At 40.5% G+C, this 20,371-nt stretch overlaps 1 protein-coding gene across 2 annotated transcripts in view; it reads left to right on the forward strand.

The window, feature by feature from the left end:
- Cers6 (ceramide synthase 6) overlaps positions 1-20,371 on the forward strand; it is a 248,062-nt gene that overhangs the window by 50,036 nt on the left and 177,655 nt on the right. The window lies entirely within an intron of this gene.

Here is a 20,371-nt window from a genome sequence, read left to right on the forward strand (position 1 = left end):
TTGCAGTTTAGGTCTAAGGTATAACCAAGGTAATCCCAGGAATGGAAAGGAAAGGGTGTGAGGCAGCAGGACCTAGGCAGCTTTCCCTTCCCTTCACCCTTACCCAGGGTCCCTGTGCTTAATGCACGACTGCAGGAAAAGCCTGTTCTTGGTCCTGTGTTGTTACTAAGCACAGTTCCTGATGAGAATAAAAAGGGAAAAGGATAAATCTTGGAGTATTGATACTTGTCATTTTCTGTTTGATTATGCCCTTTGAGGAGTTACATTCTATCAAACAAGTATTTTCTGCCTCAGGCCTTAAATCTTTAAAGAAATCTTATTTAATTGGTACTGGAAAGGTAGAGCATCCTAAGGCTGTCCCTCTTCCTTGTGGTCCCCTCCTTCCCTTTTCTGTTGCTGTCAGCTTCCCTTCTGGTTTGCCTTGTTCTTAGATATGCTTGGGTCAGCTCATTTACTTAAACAGATCTCTCCACTTTCATTTACAAGCAGTTCAAAGTTGGGTAAAGAGGCACAGTTGAGATAAATGACCTTTAGTCCTAGGTGACTTCACACACGAAGTATACATGTTTACATGAAGACATAGAAGCATGTGTACATACACACACACACACTCACACATACTTGTGTGTACATATGTGTGTGTATATATATATATATACATATTGCTTGTATTTTAAAAATATTTCTTTTATTATTAATAAATAATAGTGTCTGTGTGTGTGTGTATGTATGTATATCTTCATGTATATGGAGGTGTTCAGAAATACCAGGAGATGTTGTTTTGAGTCCTTACATTTAGAGTTCTGTGCTTTTGAGGTCCTAATTGGGGTCCTAATGAGAGAATACAAAGCCCTGCTATAGTTCTGTTATTGTTCTTGTTCTCTATCTGTGGGTTTTTGTTGTTTGTTTGGGATATAGAATATAATTGCAAACTCAAATGCTATGGAGAAGATTCAGTTATTTTGCACTTTTGCTTATTTATTTACTTTGTAATTTGGGGGGATTAAACCCAAGGCCCTTGTGAACTAGGAAAGCACACAGCCACTAAGTTACATGCACCCCTGTCCTATGGACAGGTAATTCAGTTTTTTGCAGTATGTTGTCCATTTGCCAGATGTTCTCACCAAACTCATCAGAACACATGCTACATTGCTAAAGAGGAGAATTTATTAGTCATGGTTCTTTGGGTGTTTTTTTTTTTTTTTTCTTTCAGGAAGTAGTTCCTCAGATACAGGGGAACAATAGACCATGGAGTCTGAGCACGAGTCAAGGTCTAGTATAAACTTCACTTCTTGAGAGGGAGGAAAGAGAACCATCTCGGCTGGTTATAAAATCAGAGTGGTCAGTGAGATCATCCTGTACCTTAGTTTTACTCTTGAGTCACAGTGAGGCAAATTGCTTGACCAAAATGTCAATACTGACTTTTGATAAAGAAGAAATAAAATTAGCATCTTACACTTTGTTTTTTAATCATCTTCAGAGTTGTTCCTGTCACGAATGTGAATTCATTTGATTATTTTACCAAACACTTCAATTGTCTATTCTTAAACATTTTCAAGGGTATAATACCACAAATTTGTAACAGAAATAACCTTCTTTTCCTCATTACATTTGGAATACAGGAGATATAATTATTTGTTAAGATGACAGGAACATCACCTTAGATGTAACTTTTCATAATTTATTCATTGGTCACTGTGGAGAAAAACTCTGTACTGTGAAAATTATTTTAATTTCAAGATAATCCTCATCTAGTACCTTCCAAAGCATAATTCATGTCAAGAGGGAAGGACTGACATAGAACACAGGGAACACTTGAAAGTTTACCTCTAAACATGTCAGCAAGACAGTGAACGGCTCTCTTCCTTTCCAGGGCTGCTGGCTCCCAGATTGTGTCTGAGGAGAAAGTAATGGCTCTGTTATAAGGGTTACAAGTGAATTTAAGAGACATGCTTTGAGCATTACTAGGAACAGAAGGAATATACAGTATTTTAGAAGTAGGGATCAGTGGGTTCCAACTTGCTTGTGAAATTGGGCTACTATTTTTAAAAGTATGAGTTGTGCCCAGAAACGCATCTGGCCGGAATGAGCCACTTGTGTTGGAGAAATGGTCTGTACTGATGCTGCTTCTTCTCTGACTTTTTGACTGACCTTTTTCAAAGAAATACTTGCTGGTAGAGGTCAGTCCCCTCTCACCCTCCCATGCCCCCCCCCTTCTCTCAACTTTCTCTGAGCTGATAGAAAGCTGACAGTATGTGCACAAGTCTAAGACCATCTATCTGTCCACTGGAGCCTGAGTCATGTCTTAAGAGCCGCATCCCTAATGAAAACTGACTCGTCTTTCTCCAGCAGCCATCAGTTGCCAATAGCTTCCCAGCTACGGGTGGGACTTACTGATTCCCTCCACGGTGAGATTTCTGTCTGATGTGATCTTGTGTTGGCCTTGTGCATATTAGTCACAGCTGCAGTGAGTTCATAGGTGCCGTCTCCCTCTTGTGTCCAGAAGACATTATCTTGCTGATGTCATCCGCTCCTTCTGGCTTTTACAGTCTTTCTGTCCCATCTTCCCTGATGACCTTGGAGGATGTCTGGGAGGAGAGGGTGTGGTATAGATGTCTTATTTAGTGGCTGAGGATCCTGGGATCTCTTATCCTCTGCACACTGAGCAGTTGTGGGTCTCTGTGCCAGTCACCATGTACTGCATAAAGAAGTTTCTCTGACTGGGGTTGAGAGATGCACTTAGCAGTAGGTATAATAATGATGCTCTTAACTTGTGACTTTCATACAATGTTCATTTATCAATATAATAGTAGTAGGTTCCCTCTATAGCCTATGACCTACCAAGACTCGATTTATTGGTAGTGTCAACGATGCTAGACAAGAGTTTTATCTTATGGAGCAGACCTTAAATATAATCATCTTGCCAGGCTGTTTATGCTTGTAACACACAGGGTTCACAGCTAGGTACAACCAACCATGGCTTTTCTCCCCTGGTAGAATGCATAGCACCTTGTAGAGTTATGCATGCTCCTTCATGATGGAGCTTCTCAGTTGGTACTGCTTAATTTCTTCATGTTCTACCACTAAAGTATACAGTGTCTTTAGCAGTAGTATCATACAATCCAGTTCTGAAGGGTAATCCAGAACAATGGCATTAACTTGTATCCTTAACTGTTTAGGGGTTCATAAGACCTTACTGACCAAAAAACAATTCCTGGTAGTTTTGCATTCTTGACCTCAGATTATCACAGTATAGTACTTCCCCGGAAAAACAAACAAAAATGAGAGAAACAGAGCAACCGTATAAACTGGTTTTTCCTCTTCCCCTCATTCATGTAAGGAGGATCAGCTGAATGTTTGAGAAGGGCTGTTTGGACTCTGTAAATGTGGCGATTTGGAGAAAGAAGGCATTAGCTGTTTCAGAAGGCTCTTGTATGAATGAGGCCAGATAAACCAGAAAGAGGCACTTCTTGCTAAAGTGTTCTCCCTAGTGCAGGCCATACCCAGGAGGACTAACTAAGGCTGGAGTCAGGGAGATGATTCTAACTTCTTGAGTAGGAAGATTGGAAAGCAACCCTCATCTGCTTGGCTAAGGGGATGCTGAGATCAGCAGTTCCTCCTGTTTAGGGAAACCTGGGCAAAAGCTGCCTTCATTTCTCTGGGAAGCAAGAAGAACCAGCATTAAATAGAACAAAACCTGTCAAACCGCAGTTGTCCTGAGGTAGAGTCAAAGGTATCTCTGAATTTAAGGACAGCCTGGTCTACACAGTGGGACCCCATCTCAAAACCACCACCACCACCACCACCACCACCACCACAAAAAAACTAAGTTAAAAAAAAATCTTCCAAAAAAAAAAATGACCCTGGATCTCAGATTTATTTAAAACCCATACTAATGTGCTGTAGCACTGTTACAGTGTATAAGCATGCATGCTCCTTTGTTGACAGTTTGTTGGAAGACAATCCCTAAAATTTAGAAAAGTGTTTCTTCTTGTTTTTATTCAGCAGATATATACCAGTTAGTGTCTCCAAAGGTAGCCACCATTTCCTTTTAGACTAAAGAAAAAAAAAAATCAGGATGCATGTCGTTGCTGCATTGAAGTGGCACCAGAGTCTATGACAGCAGCACACCAGGAAGATTGTTCTCACGAATAATTTCTCAGTGAATGACATTAGTGCCCTGAAGTCACGTAATCACTTTATAAAACCGCACAGGATGTGTCATAACTCAGTCATTGTTGTTTATGTTGTTATCGTTCCCTTATTCTCCACGAGAGTCTGAAAACTGAGCCTTAGTTTCCCTTCCTTGTGCTGCAAAGCAGAGCTGTCTCTACCACATCATTATTGACAGTTGATTATGTTTATCTCACCTTTGTTCATTTGGATCTGGAGGACATTGGAGGGTGAGGAATGCATCCTCACTTCTCAGAACCTTCTCAACAGTGGCATGGAACTTACCCTTTGAAATTGTCTTTGAATCAGTTAATTAAAATAATTATCAAATTATCAAAGCACTTCCATCAAGACAAAGACAAAGAAAGTAGCTTTGTGTGTGAGAAGTGAGTTTTGAAACCTCTGGGATTGACACACATGGGTCCATGTGCATACACACAGTAAACCACACATAAGAAGAAAAAAATTAAAATAAAACAATACTTGATATGAACTTCTGTAAACAAGGACGCATTATTTCAATGGTGTGGGGAGCGACAGAAGGCGGCTATCATCCTTGCAGCCATCTTGAGCCATATACCCTGACAAAAGACTTGATTACATTAGCCTACAACAGCTGAGCACACTCTGATAACATCTTGCTTTACATACCCAGGATTTTCCCTTGGGTGTGTGAGACTTAAAGGTGTGTGACTTAAGGGCGTGACTTAGAGATTAGATTTAGAGACAAGACCTAAGGGTATGACTTAAAGGTGTGACTTAGAGGCGTGGCTTAGAAGTGAGACATGTAGAGGCAGACAGAAGAAATTATTATTATTAAGTATTAGGCACTTAGAGTAGGCACTTGAGACTCAAGACAGGCAATTAGGATTAGACACTTAAACTTGGATGAGACTCGAGACTAGAACTTGGAACTTGGAGGCACTAGGGACTAGGAACTGGGGACTAGGAACTCAAGACTTGGGACTTGGACTAGGAAGAGAGCCTGAAGAATAAACACTCTGTCTGGTCTCCATTCTTCGAGTCCATCCCCACTCTCTCTCTTGCTGAACCCTGACCCTCGGACCAGAGCATCTTGGGGCAGTGCAGGCTAACAATTAGCCCCCAAGGCTTTTGGCAGTGGGGGTTCCAACATTGATAGAGCGGTTCCTGACATTTTGGCCACCAAGCGTGGGGCAGCTCGGTTCTCCACATTTTTGGCACCCAACATGGGGCAGTTCGGGCCGCAACACAATGGAATTTTTTTTTCCTTTCAAAGGTGTAAAAGATTTGGCAGATAGAAACTGAGTCTTCAGGATAGTTCATGCTTTGATCACTTGTCAGTACTCAGAATTACTAACATAACTATAAATAACTTGAAGTGGGTTTTTATAGACCTGGCTTTCTGACATTAAAAATATTTATGAAAACGTTTTTTTTTTATTTAGTTCTGCTACACATATTCTAATGCTACCATGTATGCTTAATTTACTAAGCCCCTCTAAAATGAGTTCAGTGGAGCAGCATTTTGTAGAATCACTCTAGCCCTCTGATGGCCTGATGTCAGTTTCCCTTTCTAGATGATACTGCTAAACAAGAACACACTAGTTAAAAAAAGAAAGAAAGATAGAAATCTCTGGGATTTCAGAACACTTAATTATCTCGTGTCAAGTGACCTATTAGACACCTTGCTGAAAAAAAATTGTGTGTGTGTGTCTGTGTCTGTATGTATATGTGTGCATGCATATATATTTGTATATATATTTTATATGTATATATGTGTGTGTATTTGTATACACACACATATATACATATATGTTTTATATGTATAAAGCAAGGTGTTTAATAAACATACTATATATATACACATATATATGTATATACACACACATATATATATGGATGGATATCTGTGTATCTTTGTGTATACACAGTGACATGTATGTCTTCTTGTATGTCTTTCTGCCTCCTTTTCCCTATCCCTACTCTCTCTGCCTTTCTATATGACATCCTCTAGGACTCAGTTCTGGGCTTCATACGTAGTTATGTGATAGCATCCTTTGGTTTTAGCCAATGATCTTTTGCTTAATGTCCTCTAGCTTCACCTATAAGGCCTCTGGTCACTTAGTGTCTTTGAAGGCTTTATGGTTAGTGTTGTCACTCACTGTCAACATGCTTGACATGTGTCATTTCTCTCCCTGCAGAACCAAGCTGTTCCTTCCCCATTCTTACCCTGTATTGTCTTGCATGTGCACAGTGTTTCCCAACTGGCTGCCAGTGACAGTCTTTGGGGAGCCTTGGCCAGTGTTTGTGTCCTAGTTCCACCCCATGAAACCATTTCATGTTTGGAATTGTCCCAGGAGATCACTTAGTGAGGTAGCGTTGATGGCCACCAGACAGTATCCAGTGAAGACATTGTACTGGTCAGGCAGGAACTCTGTGTACAGCTTAAGTATGACTTAATGTTTTGGTGGTGGTTGATACTCCATTAGAATGTTGGCCTTGGTTCTGGTTTTCAGATAATCTTAGTGATTGTGCAAGTGACTGGGAAAGTACTCTATTGTTATACATGAATAATATTCTGTATAACAATAGGGTGGGGAAGAGGTCTCTTTGTGAAGGGACATGGTTTTAGCATTTGAAAGGTAAGTGTTAAGATTATTAAAGGACAGATGACGGAGACAGAAACCAGAAAGAAATAGAGACTTGATTTGACCTTAGGAGGCACCATGTTTATTCACAGTGAGGGGGCACTTTGTCACTCGTGTGTGCAGATGACTAAAATGCCTACAAGAAGAAGATGAGATGTAGTCTTTACAGGGACAGAATGACTTATCTAGTCTACAAGGGAGGCTGGGAAACGTAGTTTTCAACAGGAAACTATTAGTATCAAGCAGTTGTAATTATGTTTATTTAATACTAAAAATACACTTGGAAGGTCTTCCTAGCTTTTTCTCCCTGATGCATTCACAGGCTTTGTTTCCTGGTGTGTGAAGATCAGAAGACATGGGTTTCTATCCCATACAGATATGTCTGTTTCTGTTTTTTAATTACTAAATCAAATGTGACTGAATTGGTTTAGGCTTAGGTCTTCAAGGACTAGATCTGACTTGACGGATTGAGACTGAGGAGGTGGAACAGTAATAACGCCATTGATAGGAAGGAGACGCCCTACTGTGTTGGACAGTGTCCAATAGTGTCTAGGGCAGTGAGGAACCAAAACCCTTGTTTTCTTTTCTGTTCATTAGGCTGTTTAGATTTGAGTTGTGGTTTTCTCTCCTGTAAGAGAGAATGCTCACCTTGTAGGCCTGAAGTTTGTAAAATGTCAGATGAATGAGGTTTTGACTAATCAACCAGCAGGTGCCTGATAGTTCACCAAGAGGAGAAGGAGGCCTAAGCTGAGCAGGTTGTGAGAAGGGTGGGGAAGGGAAAATGATTAGAGAGCATCAGAAGGTTCTAGAAAGTTGCTAATACAACTTCTCTGGTCCATTTGGAGTGAGGTATTCCTGGACCAATGTCATAGATGAGTGATGGATGCTATTAAATTAGTAAGTGCCATTACAAGGGCAGAAGTTGGAAACAGTCCAGCCTGATGGTTCGGATCCCCCTCTAAGCTTCCCAAGGCCCAGGATCCCCGTGATCCCTTATTTCTGACAACCCTATGGAAAGATCCAAACTAAAACTAGAATATCCTTCAGGCATGACTGGTAATAACTTTTCTAGAACGAAAATATAAGTATATGATTTGCTTGAAGCCATATTCCCAAAGTGGCAAACAAACACAGACAGGGTTTACTGCCATCCCAGCTCCTTCAATACAAGCTTGTTTTGGTAAGTGTAGTTCGAGAAATTATTGTGAGAATGGGATTTTTAGTCAATTTAATTTAATTTTATGTTTTCGGCACTGTTCCTGATTTTGATCCTTGCAGAGTTTTGCCACTCTCTGTTCTTGACACAGCACAGCACATTGGTTTGGGATGCTGACAGGGAAAGATAAGCCTGTGGTGACTAAACTGGCAGGCTTTGAGAGCCTCCTAATCTTTCCAGTGGCAGAGAACTAGATGAATCAGCAGATTTTTGTGGAGTTCCCAGTACAACATAGTTACTTTGTTTAATGTAATCTACATCTTGTTTTAAAGTTACAAGGCATAATTATGGTGATGTTTCCCTTCTGTTATGATGAGTCTGATGGCGTTTGAAAGGACTCTTTTCTGTTACTATTTATTTATTTATTTATTTATTTATTTATACACTGATGGTATTAGCAGTCATTGGTAGCTGGGAAGTGATTCTCTCTGTAACTTAGATAACATTTTGAATAAAGAGAAAGAAAATGTTCCAGGGTCCTAGCAAGAGCTTAGGTGTGTTTTCTAGCTAATTAAACAGACCAAACTCAATTATATACAGCTTAACGGGTGTTGAGATGTATGTCAAGAATGGTGATAACTGTGAACCCAGTGTTTTGGGGTGAAAGTAACAGATTCTACTTGACAGTAGCTGGATGGAAAGGGACTACTAGGCAAATAAAAAGCACATGGGCCAGTGGTTTCTGCTGTGATTGAGTGCTCTCTGAAGCGAGTAGGGATTCAGGCTGTTTCTGTCTTTCTGTGCTGTTGACCATGGGATGTTGGTTTTGCCATTGAACTTGGATTTTTGTAATCTCATCATGGATCCCATTATGCTCCAAACAACATGGTTTTCTGTAACACAAGATCAGGAAGAGGTATTGAAGCCAGGAAAAAAATCCAACATGAGGGTGGGCAGAAAACAAGTAACCAAGTGACCATTGCGTTCTGTGGAATAAGAGTTGTGTCCATAGGTGCAAAACACAGCAGGGAGTTACAGGAAGATTTGAAGGGTGGCAGGGTTGTCAAGAGAATCCTGGGGAAGAGAGCTCTTGAGGTGAGGTTAAGTACAGACAAGCAGTGTCCTTTAGACATGTGTACAGCGAAAGGCCTTAAGGTTATGTGGCAGGCACCCTGTGAAATCAGTCAGTGAGGATACAGTGGCATCTGAAACCCAAGCCTGCTGTGCTATTAGACATAGCCAGCACATGGGTATGATTTAATGTGGAAGGCCAGGCTGGCTATGCCAAAGCAAGGGTTGAGTACCTGCAAGGAGACTCCTTTCTCTTCATGTCTGCCCCTTTGAAGGCCACTTTCCTACATGTTGTCTTCTACAACTACAACTACAACTACAACTACAACTACAACTACAAGCACCATTTGTTGAAAGTGCTGTCCTTTTTCCACTGGACAGTTTTAGCTCCTTTGTCAACGATCAAGTGACCATAGGTGTGTGGGTTCATTTCTGGGTCTTCAATTCTATTCCACTGATCTTCCTGCCTGGCTCTGTACTAATACCATGCAGTTTTTATCACTATTGCTCTGTAGTACAGCTTGAGGTCAGGACGCAAATCGATCTATTCTTATCTCCTTGTACAAAGCTCAAGTCCAAGTGGATAAAGAACCTCCACATCAAACCAGATACACTGAAACTAATAGACGAGAAGGTGAGGAAGAACCTCAAATATCTGGGCACAGGGGAAAAGTTCATTAACAGAACATTAATGGGTTATGCTCTAAGATCAAGAATTGACAAATGGGACCTCATAAAATTGCAAAGTTTCTGTAAGGCAAAGGACACTGTCAATAGGACAAAACAGCAACGAATAGATTGGGAAAATATCTTTACCAGTCCCATATCCAATAGAGGGCTAATATCCAATATATACAAAGAACTCAAGAAATTAGACTCCAGACAACCAAATAACCCTATTAAAAAATGGGGTACAGAGCTAAACAAAGAATTCTCAACTGAGGAAACTCGAATGGCCAAGAAGCCCCTAAAGAAATGTTCAGCATCCTTAGTCATCAAGGAAATGCAAATCAAAACAACCCTGAGATTCTACCTCACACAAGTCAGAATGGCTAAGATCAAAAACTCAGGTGATAGTAGATGCTGGCGAGGATGTGGAGAAAAAGGAACACTCATCCATTGTTGGTGGGATTGCAAGATGGTACAACCACTTTTGAAATCAGTCTGGCAGTTCCTCAGAAAATTGGACATAGGATTACATGAGGACCCAGCTATACCATTTCTGGGCATATACCCAGAAGATGCTCTAACATATAACAAGGACATATGCTCCACTATGTTCATAGCAGCTTTATTTATAATAGCCAGAAACTGGAAAGAACCCAGATGTCCTTCAACAGAGGAATGAATAAAAAAAAATGTGGTACATTTACACAATGGAGTATTACTAAGCTATTAAAAATAGTGAATTCGAGAAATTCTTAGGTAAATGGATAATAAACTATTCTTAGGTAAACTAGAAAATATTTTCGAGTGAGGTAACCCAATCACAAAGGAACACACATGGTATTCACTCACTGATTATTGGATATTAGCCCAGAAGCTTGAAATAACCAAGATTCAACTCACAAACCACATGAAGCTCATGAAGAAGGAAGACCAAGTGGCAGTGCTTCAGTCCTTCTTAGAAGGAGTAGCAAAATACTCATGGGAGCAAATATAGAGACAAAGTGTGGGACAGAAACTGAAGGAGGGGTCATCTGGAGACCATTCCACTAGGGTATCCATCCCATGTGCAATCACCAAAGGTAGAAGCTGATGTGGAAGTCAGGAATTGCAAGCTGACAGGAGCCTGATATAGCTGTGTCCTTAGAAGTCTGCCAGAGCTTGACATATTCAGAGGCAGATGCTCACAGCTAACCATTGAGCTGATCATGGTGTTCCCAATGGAGGAGTTAGAGTGAAGACTGAAAGAGCTGAAAGGGTTTGCAATCGCATGAGGAGAGCAACAATACCAGCAAACCAGAGCTCCCAGGTCTAAACCACCAGCCTAGGAGCACATAGGGAGGGATCCATGGCTCCAGTTGTATATGTAAGGGAGGATGACCCTGTTGGACATAAATGGGAGAGGTGATCCTTGGTCACATGAAGGCTGGATGGCAAGTGTAGGGGAATTTGAGGGTGGGGAGGTGGGAGTGGGGGGGTAGGTGGGGGCACATCCTCATAGAAGCAGGAGGAGAGGGGTTGGGATAGGGGGTTCCTGGGAAGTGGGGATGGGGTAAGTGGATAACATCTGAATTGTAAATAAAATATCCAATAAAAAATATAAGAAAAAAAAAAGGCCACTCTCAAGCTTCACTTTACATTGAAATTTGAGTTCATCTGTGTTTTTGTAGTTCATAGTTTTGATTCATAGATCCAGGTAGTATTTTTTTTTCTTTAAGTAAAAGGGAGTCTCCAAGGATGTGTGAAGTCTCTCCCCAGTTCCTTAATATGATGATATCATGCTGCTTAATGAGCAGTGATTGGCATAGAAAGCTGGTGATTTATATTTGCTTTGTTTTGAATGCTGTTTAATAAACCACACCGAGTTATTTTTGGCACAGTGAGAGCAGTCATGGAGCTCATTTTTCAGATTGAAAAGCAATTAATGAAAAGAAATAGTAATTATGGAGCTAGGTTTTAGTCTTCTCACCAAGTAGTCCCGGGTTGTTCTGTGCTCTAGACACGAGGAAGTAAAATTGGAGACTCGGTGTTGAAAAAAGAACGAGAGACTTAAATAACAGCGTTCATGGACATATAGAAAGACAACCAGGAATATATCTATGTGTGTGTGTATATATATATATATATATATATATATATATATATATATGTGTGTGTGTGTGTGTGTGTGTGTGTGTATGTATGTATATGTATGTATGTATATACATACATACATATATGTCGTTACAACATCCCCAGGGCTAGAATGATGAGCTCAGTGATTGATGGGCTCGTGTTGCTTCTGGTTGTTGACCTGCAGAATGAAAAAAAGATGATAGTTCAATTCTCCTTTGGGTTAGTGTGGTATTTTTTGATACCATATGTGTATATGCATATGGCTACAAACATAGGATTTATTTTAAATTAGTTATTAAGCCACGATTACAGCCAATACAGTTAATTATATTTCTAGTATCACTATGTTAATATGTGGTGAGATAATAAAATATAATTATCTTACTGTGTTATTTATTCTCCTGTATCCAAACTGCATATCAGCATTTCTGTCTATGCCTTCATCTATGTAGAAATTTCATCCAGCTAACCGTGACTGTGTTTGGATACTGTGAGGGAACAGTTGAGGTTTATTGCTTGCTTGACAGTTGTCCTGAGACATTTGGTTTCAGTTCTAAGGAAGAATTCTTTTGGCATTCTACATACAGATGAAACGAGCTGCTTTAGAGAATCCCCTGACTCCGTGACCCCAGGCTGTTCATGCCGAGGCTAGTGCAGTGCTTTCCAGCTGCAGCATGCATCAGAGTTGCTTGGAGGCTTTGTGAGAAGCATGTCTGGGCCCTACCCTCAGAGGTGTTGACTGTAGGGGTGGGGTAGGGCCTCAGAATTTGCACTGTAACAAGTGTTTTGGTGACGCTGAGGCAGCTTGTAGGAAGCTTATACATTGTGAAGCACTGGATTAAATGAAGCACTTGTCCAAAACAATACTGTATTTAGGGGCCCTTTGAGCATCTTGGTTAAATACAGACTCTGACTCAGCCTGGATCTGAACATGAGATTCTGCATTTTTTTTTTTAATGTCTCCCAGGTGATGTCAGTTCTCTTGGGCTCACTGACTATACTTTGAAGAACCCCTTATTAGAGATGATGAGGCCTGAGAAATTGAACCATCCAGATATTTTGAGTCCTATACGGCTCAGATGTCCTGGAAGCAGTTTTATTTTGATATATTTATACAAGGGAACAATTGAGAAATTGTCTTTGGCTTTTCAAAACAAGATTCTTCCGAGTAAAATGTCATCTTCTTACACATATCCCACCATTAGCCCGAACAGTCTGTGGCTCTTCTCCTAGTTCTGTAGGTAAGAACTTTTGCTTACTCTGTAAGATTTTGCCCTTCAGAAAATGCGTCCTTGGTTCACTGTACTACTATGCTGTAAATGGAGATGACCTTCACACTCTTGTATTTAATTGAACACTGCAGTTCACTTCCTGGTTGGGCTGTTCCTCATCAATACTCTCAACAAGGGATTTTGAGGGGATAATACCATTGTGTCCACTCAAGCACTTTCTGGCCATGCCACTGGAACTCTGTCCATGAAAGTTATATAATAAATAGGGCATTTTTAATATTAAACACACAGGCATTTGTGTCCTTTGCCTGTGGCAATTCAGGATTGCATTAAGAAAACGAATTGCCCATTATGAGAAGATGCAGGTTTCCCTATTAACCATGGTGTAAATGTTTTATTGTTTTCTTCTCCGTTGACTCGTAAGAAAGCCCTTTGGCTTTAAGTTTGCTCTCTGTTTAATTTTCATCTTCCTGGAATTCCACTGCTTTGCTGATTAAGTTTTTCTACCATGAAAGAAATAGTCTCATAGGATCAGAAGTAAGTCTTATACCCACTAGGAGATTGAAGAAGATGAAAATCTCAAACCAGAAAAGCAGAGCATTGGTACTGCTTTAATCATGGATGTTGTTTTTCTCATATACAGGGAAGGAAGCCTGCACACGCTTGCCTGTATGGCTGTCATTGAACAAGTCATTTAGCTAGGTTATATAGTTCTGCAGGGAACAGGCTTCAAGGAGGGAAATAATTAACTCACTAGTTCACAGCTACCAAATGGTCAAATTGGTATGTGAAACATATATAGGGAAGCCTGTCTCCAAGGCCCACAGCGTCCTGCTATGCCTACAGGTGTCCCGATTCACATAACAACTTCTTTGGAATAGTGTTCTTAGACTGTAGACATCAGATCCAATAAGAGGAGGTTTAAAATGGGAAAAGGAAGAATGAAATTCCTTGGTCACTCAACAACTCTAGTTCCTGATCCAGCAGCCACCAAGAACTGTGTTACTTAAATCTAGTGACAATAAAAACTCAGTTGGTGGTAGCATAGGATGGACTTTATGTTGTAGGCAAGTAAAGAACACTGTCGCAGTTCATAAGCTGTCATCTCTGGCTTCAGACCTGCCCTTCAGATTGTGTTTGATGTGTTAAAGATGAAGCTCTTTGACCACTTTTTCTTTGCTGGCCCAGTCTCAAATGTTGTGGGAAGAGGTTAAGGCCCCCACAGTCAGGAGGGTCAGAGCCAGCTCCGGCTGGGTGTTGTGCTCAGTGCATCATGTGTGTTGACTCGGAGTGGTTCTGGTCTCTGGTAGACACTGATTTTGCTGATGCTGCAAATCCATATTCTTACTCCCTATTCCCATTGCTATGAAGGAAGCCTGCATTCTGTTTCCTACTATTTGCTGTTCCTAGTCATCCTTCATTTTAAAACAGATACATGGTCCTTTGGCTCTTATGCTGTTGGGCGCGTCTGGGGCGCTTCAGTCCATGTGGATGATTTCAGTACAGAACTGTATAATAGTCCCATCAAGGAATTGTTGAGGTTGTTTTTCAGCGTTCTGTGAAGTCATGTTTTCACTAACACACCATACAAATAAGGTAATGCTATTCATTGAACCGCACTCCACCGTACATCTTCTCGTACATTTTCTCTCAGGAGAAAACCAGGCTCTGTTTGTGGAGGAACACATTTGTGATCATGAGGTACCAGTGTATTGGTGGATAGTGCAGAAGAACATGTGTAAGAACTATGAGCATGTGTTACCAGTTCACAAGCCAGGAAAGCTGAGAGAGCACAGTGCTGTAAAGAAAAGGAATGCATCTCTCAGTTTTTAGTTCAACTTACTGATGCTTTGGGGCCTTTTCTCCATTTATAAAACAACTGTCAAAATTTGGGTTATTTGGAGGATTGATTGAGGTAAACTATGAAAGCACTTGATGACTGTGGTGGAATTAAAAGGATTATCACATCCTAGAGAGTTCTTAGGGTTCTCCAGACCTCATATTTCATTTCAGGGCCAATTTTGAAAATTTAAGGTGATCCTACCAGTTGCAGGTCTGGTAAGACAACCTGTCCACAGGGTTGAATGAAGGTCAAAGGCTTGTTTCCCACAATTCCACTTCTGTTAGCTGCTCAGTTTGGGAAGATGAGTGATCGGAGATGCCTAGACCCCATTATAGACTGGGGGGGGGGAGGGGGCACAATCCAGGGAAAGGTGTCTGTGAAAGCACAGAGGTGCTCATATACAGAGAATTCTGAAGGTCTGTCAGAGATCTTGGTCTATGTGAACTGTCAAAAGATTTCGGAGTTAGAGGTAGACCTGTCATAGATTTAGTCCATGCAGTAACGAGGCAAGGCTGACACTGACAAATGCTGCACCAGCATAACTGGTGTCATTGGTGTTGGTCTCCATAGTGTCACCCTACATATACAAGGATGAACAGTTTGAAAGGAATCCTTATTCATACATGTATGCTAGTCTCCAGTGGTTCATTGACAGTTACAGTGAATTAAGAAACACTGTCATGCTCGGAGAAATATCAGCTCACGCATGGTCATGAGATCTTAGACTTCCCTGATTTCAAAGGCATTTTTCTACATAACTATATGCCACATGTTTTTTTCCTTCTTGAAACATTTTTATCATGAGTGTTTAATGTGTATAACATGCTGGTATGGGGTCCATAGAGAGAGGTGAAAGGTGTCTACAGTGAAACAAATGAGCATCCATCCATCACCTCATGCAGGCAAGCCACCTTTGCTCTGGTTTGTTGACCTGCACAGTTAAGGTCTGAGTTTGCATGAGCCTCGTACCCAGTGCAGGACTTGTGTATCTTCGACAAACATCATAATACCTTTCATACTTGGAGCATGTGAAATGTGGGGGCATAGATCTTATTCAGATAAAGGCTTCATTTTCTGAATTTCACAAACTGTATAGTTTCTGTCTTCAGCAGCTAAGATGAACTCATGATTAAGTAATGCAAAATCTTTAGAGTCCTGTAAATGTGTAGCTATGAGGGGCATCTCTGACGTTTCTTACATCGGTTTGGGATTTCCAAACACTTATCTTCCTAACTGATGACATCGTGGCCTTTCTATCACTGATAAAGCTTTTCAGTGAGCTTCAGGTAGACATGTCTGGAAGATTCCTTTATTAATGCTACTCAGACAATCTTCAGGAAGCTCTGGGGGGACTTGAGAAAGCATCCACCATCAGCACAAACAGTCTTGGATGATGATCATATACTATAGAATTAGCCATTGCCCAAGGGCTTTTTCATCTCCTTAAAGACTATAGCAAGACTGCATTTCAAAAGTAAAATCATTAAAATGGTAAAAACAAAATTAGAAAATAAAAATACACATGAAAATGTTTAGGCAGCAGATTATTTCTAGTGAGGAGAAGACTGTATTGTTAAATGTTTGAGGAGTGTATGGGCTGAAGAAGCACGTCTCTAGGAGCCAGCAAAAGAGGGCTGCATTCATACTACAGTGAAAAGGAATGATGTAGGAAGGTTTGGTGACAAACTAAAATAGGACCCCAGTGCTAAGATTGTAAAATTTGGGGTGTGCATGTATGTGTGTGTTTGTATGTGTGTGTGTCCATGCACAGATGCTGCAGTGTGCATGTGGCGGTCAGAGGAAACCTTGCTGGAGTCAGTTCTCTCCTTCCATCACATGGGGCTTGGGGACTGAACTTGGGTAGTCAGCCTTGGCAGCAGGCCTTTTTACACTTACTCTCTCACTGAGGAAAAGACTTATAGATCAAGCAAACAACAAAAATCTTTTTTTTTTTTTTTTAATAGCTGTAGATGCTCAGAAAATTGAAAGGAAGTCTGCAGGGAGGTTTTCTGACCCTTCTAACTGACTTAGTTCCCCCCTCCTACATGTTTGTCTAACCTCCAGGTTACTTACAAAATGCTGTTCTCATTAGCTTTAAAGTCTGAATAAATTCTGTGATGCTAGCCAGGATATATCCATTTGAGGTGAATGTTTTTCACTTGTACATAGTCGGATTTCTATTCCAGCATGGTCTAGAGTGAGATGTGTTTTCTTTCTCATGATTAGATTTAGTTTATTTTTTTCATTTATTACTAATTGATTGTGATTGGTTTCGAAGACCATCCAAGTACTTTCCTATTTTTCACTATATTTTCTATTTTCATTACTTCAGAGAATCGGCTTGTCTCTCTTCAGCAACCTGAAGGACCCGAAGTGGGGTTTGTATACTACGAATCCCTTTATTCCCAGTCACTTAGCTTGCTTCTGCACTTGTCTGGTTTCCCAAGCCTATTTGCTTTCATTCTGTCTCTAGAGCCCTCAGATACTGGTTTTGCTTTTGTTTAGACTTTGGGAGAGATGAGAAGAGGTTGGTGTGTTTTACAGAGACTTTAAAGATGCAAGGCCTGCCAGGGATTTGTTCCTCAAAGTTAGAAACAACCCTTCTAGAGCTTCTTGTCCTTAAAATCTTCACCCAGAAAGTCCTACATTCATATCTATTTGTGATACTCAGTTGCTGACTGGTTTTGGTCAACTTAACACGAACCATGATGTAACTGGGAAGAAGGAAATCTTAACTGAGAAACCTCCTCTTTAAGGTTGGCCTGCAGGCAAGCCTTTGGAGATGTACTTGATTGATGATTGATATAGGAGGAACTGGCTTACTGGGGACAGTGTCATTCCTGGGGAGGTGGTCCTGGGTATATAAAAAAGCAGGCTGAAGAAGCCTAGAGGAGCAAGCCTCTGAGTAAGCAGTGCTCCTCCATGGTGTCTACAGAAGCTCTCCTGTGTATGGGGTGGGGTGGGGAGGGAGGGAGGGAGAAATCCATACAATTGTATCAATATGTAGATGGTTGCATATCTATCAGCACAGGCTCCCAAGTACCTCTAAAATAGTAGGGAATGCTGCTGTCCAATAAGACTGACCATTTCTGCCCATGCAAGAACCCATCGAGAATAATTAAATATTTTAAGCAATTAGAACAATGTCATATATCCTGTACATGTCTTTAAGTGATCTCCTTTTCTAGGGCTGAAGTGTCTTTGAATGCAGAGATCATTTCATGTTTTATGTATACGTTTCATGCTTTTTCTTCACTAGTGTTCTGGGATGATTACTTCATGCTTAAAATACAAATACACGTTGTTCAAATGCACTGGAAAACAATTTCTCTGCTTTGTAGCCAAGTCCAGTATTTTTCAAAGCTGACATCCTTATTATATTTACTTTCAACTGTAGCATGTGAGTGTATTTTATAGATGTTTGATCCTTTGAAGGTGGTGTTTCAGCCTTTGATAAAGAAAAGTAATTAGGTGTGTACTTCCTGGTAGAGGTAATCATCAAAGCTTTCAAGCATGTATTCCTTTGCACTCTGATATTTGCAGGTGTGCTAGCCCATTACACACCCATGTATTCTCCTTCCCCCTCCCTCTCTTCCTTCTTTTTCTTCTCTCTTTTCCCTCCATTTTCTTCTCCTTCCATTCCACCACCATTGTGAAAGTCATTTGTTCACTTTCCTTTGGTCTATCATTAGAAACAACATTTTTTTTTTCTAATGGACTGTGACAGAAGGTAATAAAATTGTAGTAGCTGTGGCATGGGCTTTATTTGGAATTTAATATGTTCTCTGAAAAAGAAAAGAAAAAAGTACCAGAGATGAATCACAAATCCTTCAGAGAATAAACATAAATGAAATTTCTTTATCATCTGGTCTCCAGGAATACCTGTGAGGAGTGGAGTTGACTTGCCCTTTGCCTTCTCATTCAGGATTTAGGATGAACTTTTTCTGCCTATTCTATGTAATTATCTGTCTTACAAATTAAATATTTGCTTCTCTGTACTGGTGAAGTTGTTGAGAAAGAAAATGCTTAGAGATTAGGTGAGTGTATCCAAGTGCTCTTTGAGGGAAATGTTGACATTATAGGGACCATAGAGTAGCCAGCAAGTGGGAAACTTGGTTGGAAAAACAAGTTCTGTGCCCCGATATGGTCGCTGTCAATTAAGTGATATGTCTTTTTCTATTGGAGTTTCAGCTGTTTCTGTGATTACAGAGAAGGCCCAGAATCACTAGAAGGTGCAAAGGTATTACTAATGTGTCTCAGAAAGGATCACGCTGGAAAGAACTGGGAATTTGAAGCTCCCAGGAGTAGTCCAGTTTCTCAAAGGCTTATAGATTAGGAAACAGTGGCAATTTCTTTTTCCACTGTGTCCTGAGAGACCCTAGTGAAACAAGCATGATATTTTACTTTCTGTGCTCTGCTGTCCTGGATCAGGCTTGCAACATATAGTGTTCTTGTTCTCCAGACTGGCTGAATTTCTTCACTTGTCCATGAAATAGGATTCTGTTCAACACTGTGTCTTATTACTCGGCCTTGCCTGCTGTTCTTAATCTTGTGGAGTTGTGTTAAAGAAGCCTCATCTAAGGTTCACTTCTGATTTGCTTTATGTATTTATTGGTTATCGCTCTTGGCAACCATTGAATTATCTTAGTAATCCTCTCGTATGATATTAAATTAGTGACAGAGTCACCACTGAAATACTATGGAAGCTTATTTCTTGAGTAGTTATTTGAAACCATCTTGAAGGTGTAAATACTTTTTGTCTTTTACAGTTTTACTAGAGTTGTCACTGTTCCTCCTGGGCCCTGTGCACTCCACATCCCTCTCAGAGCTTTGCTCAAACGTCAGGCATGGGAAGTGAGGTTCATCATTCCCTTGCTTGTTGGCTTAGGCGTTCTCTTAGGATAAAAGCAGTCGGGCTCATGCTTTTAAACAAGTCAGCTCTCGGCTTGTCTGGAATGCCATGCATTTGCCATTCTTCCTTGCTTCCCATGAGAAAGAAGCCTTGTGGGGAGCTGACACACAAAGCAAAAATTACGAAATTGGAAGGGATTGGGATTCAGTACTATACACATTGATTATGGAAACAAAATGGTTACATTTATTATCGGAGTGGTCAAAAGCACACACCCTCCATGAGGATTCAGATGCACATTGGTATAACAACATGATTGTATGTGTTTAGAAGAAGAATGTAAATTATGACGCGTATTGATATATCTTGCTTGCACAATTCTGTTTCCATCCATTGTTTCCTTCTTTCTCTTTCTTATGGTATAGAAAACCATAATTGATCTGTGAACTCTCATTAGAACTACTGAGTATCATTAGAGTTTAAATGTTCTGTTCTGTTTTTGTTGTTGTTTATTTTGTTTTGGGGACATGGTCTCTCTGCTAGTCCTAGCTCTCCTGGAATTCTGTATGTAGCCAGGGTAGCCCCGTACTTAGAGAGATCAGCCTGCCTTCTGAGTACTGGTGTTAAACGCAT

The sequence above is a fragment of the Arvicanthis niloticus genome, chromosome 2 (assembly GCF_011762505.2).
Source record: "Arvicanthis niloticus isolate mArvNil1 chromosome 2, mArvNil1.pat.X, whole genome shotgun sequence".
Classification (NCBI taxonomy): domain Eukaryota; kingdom Metazoa; phylum Chordata; class Mammalia; order Rodentia; family Muridae; genus Arvicanthis; species Arvicanthis niloticus.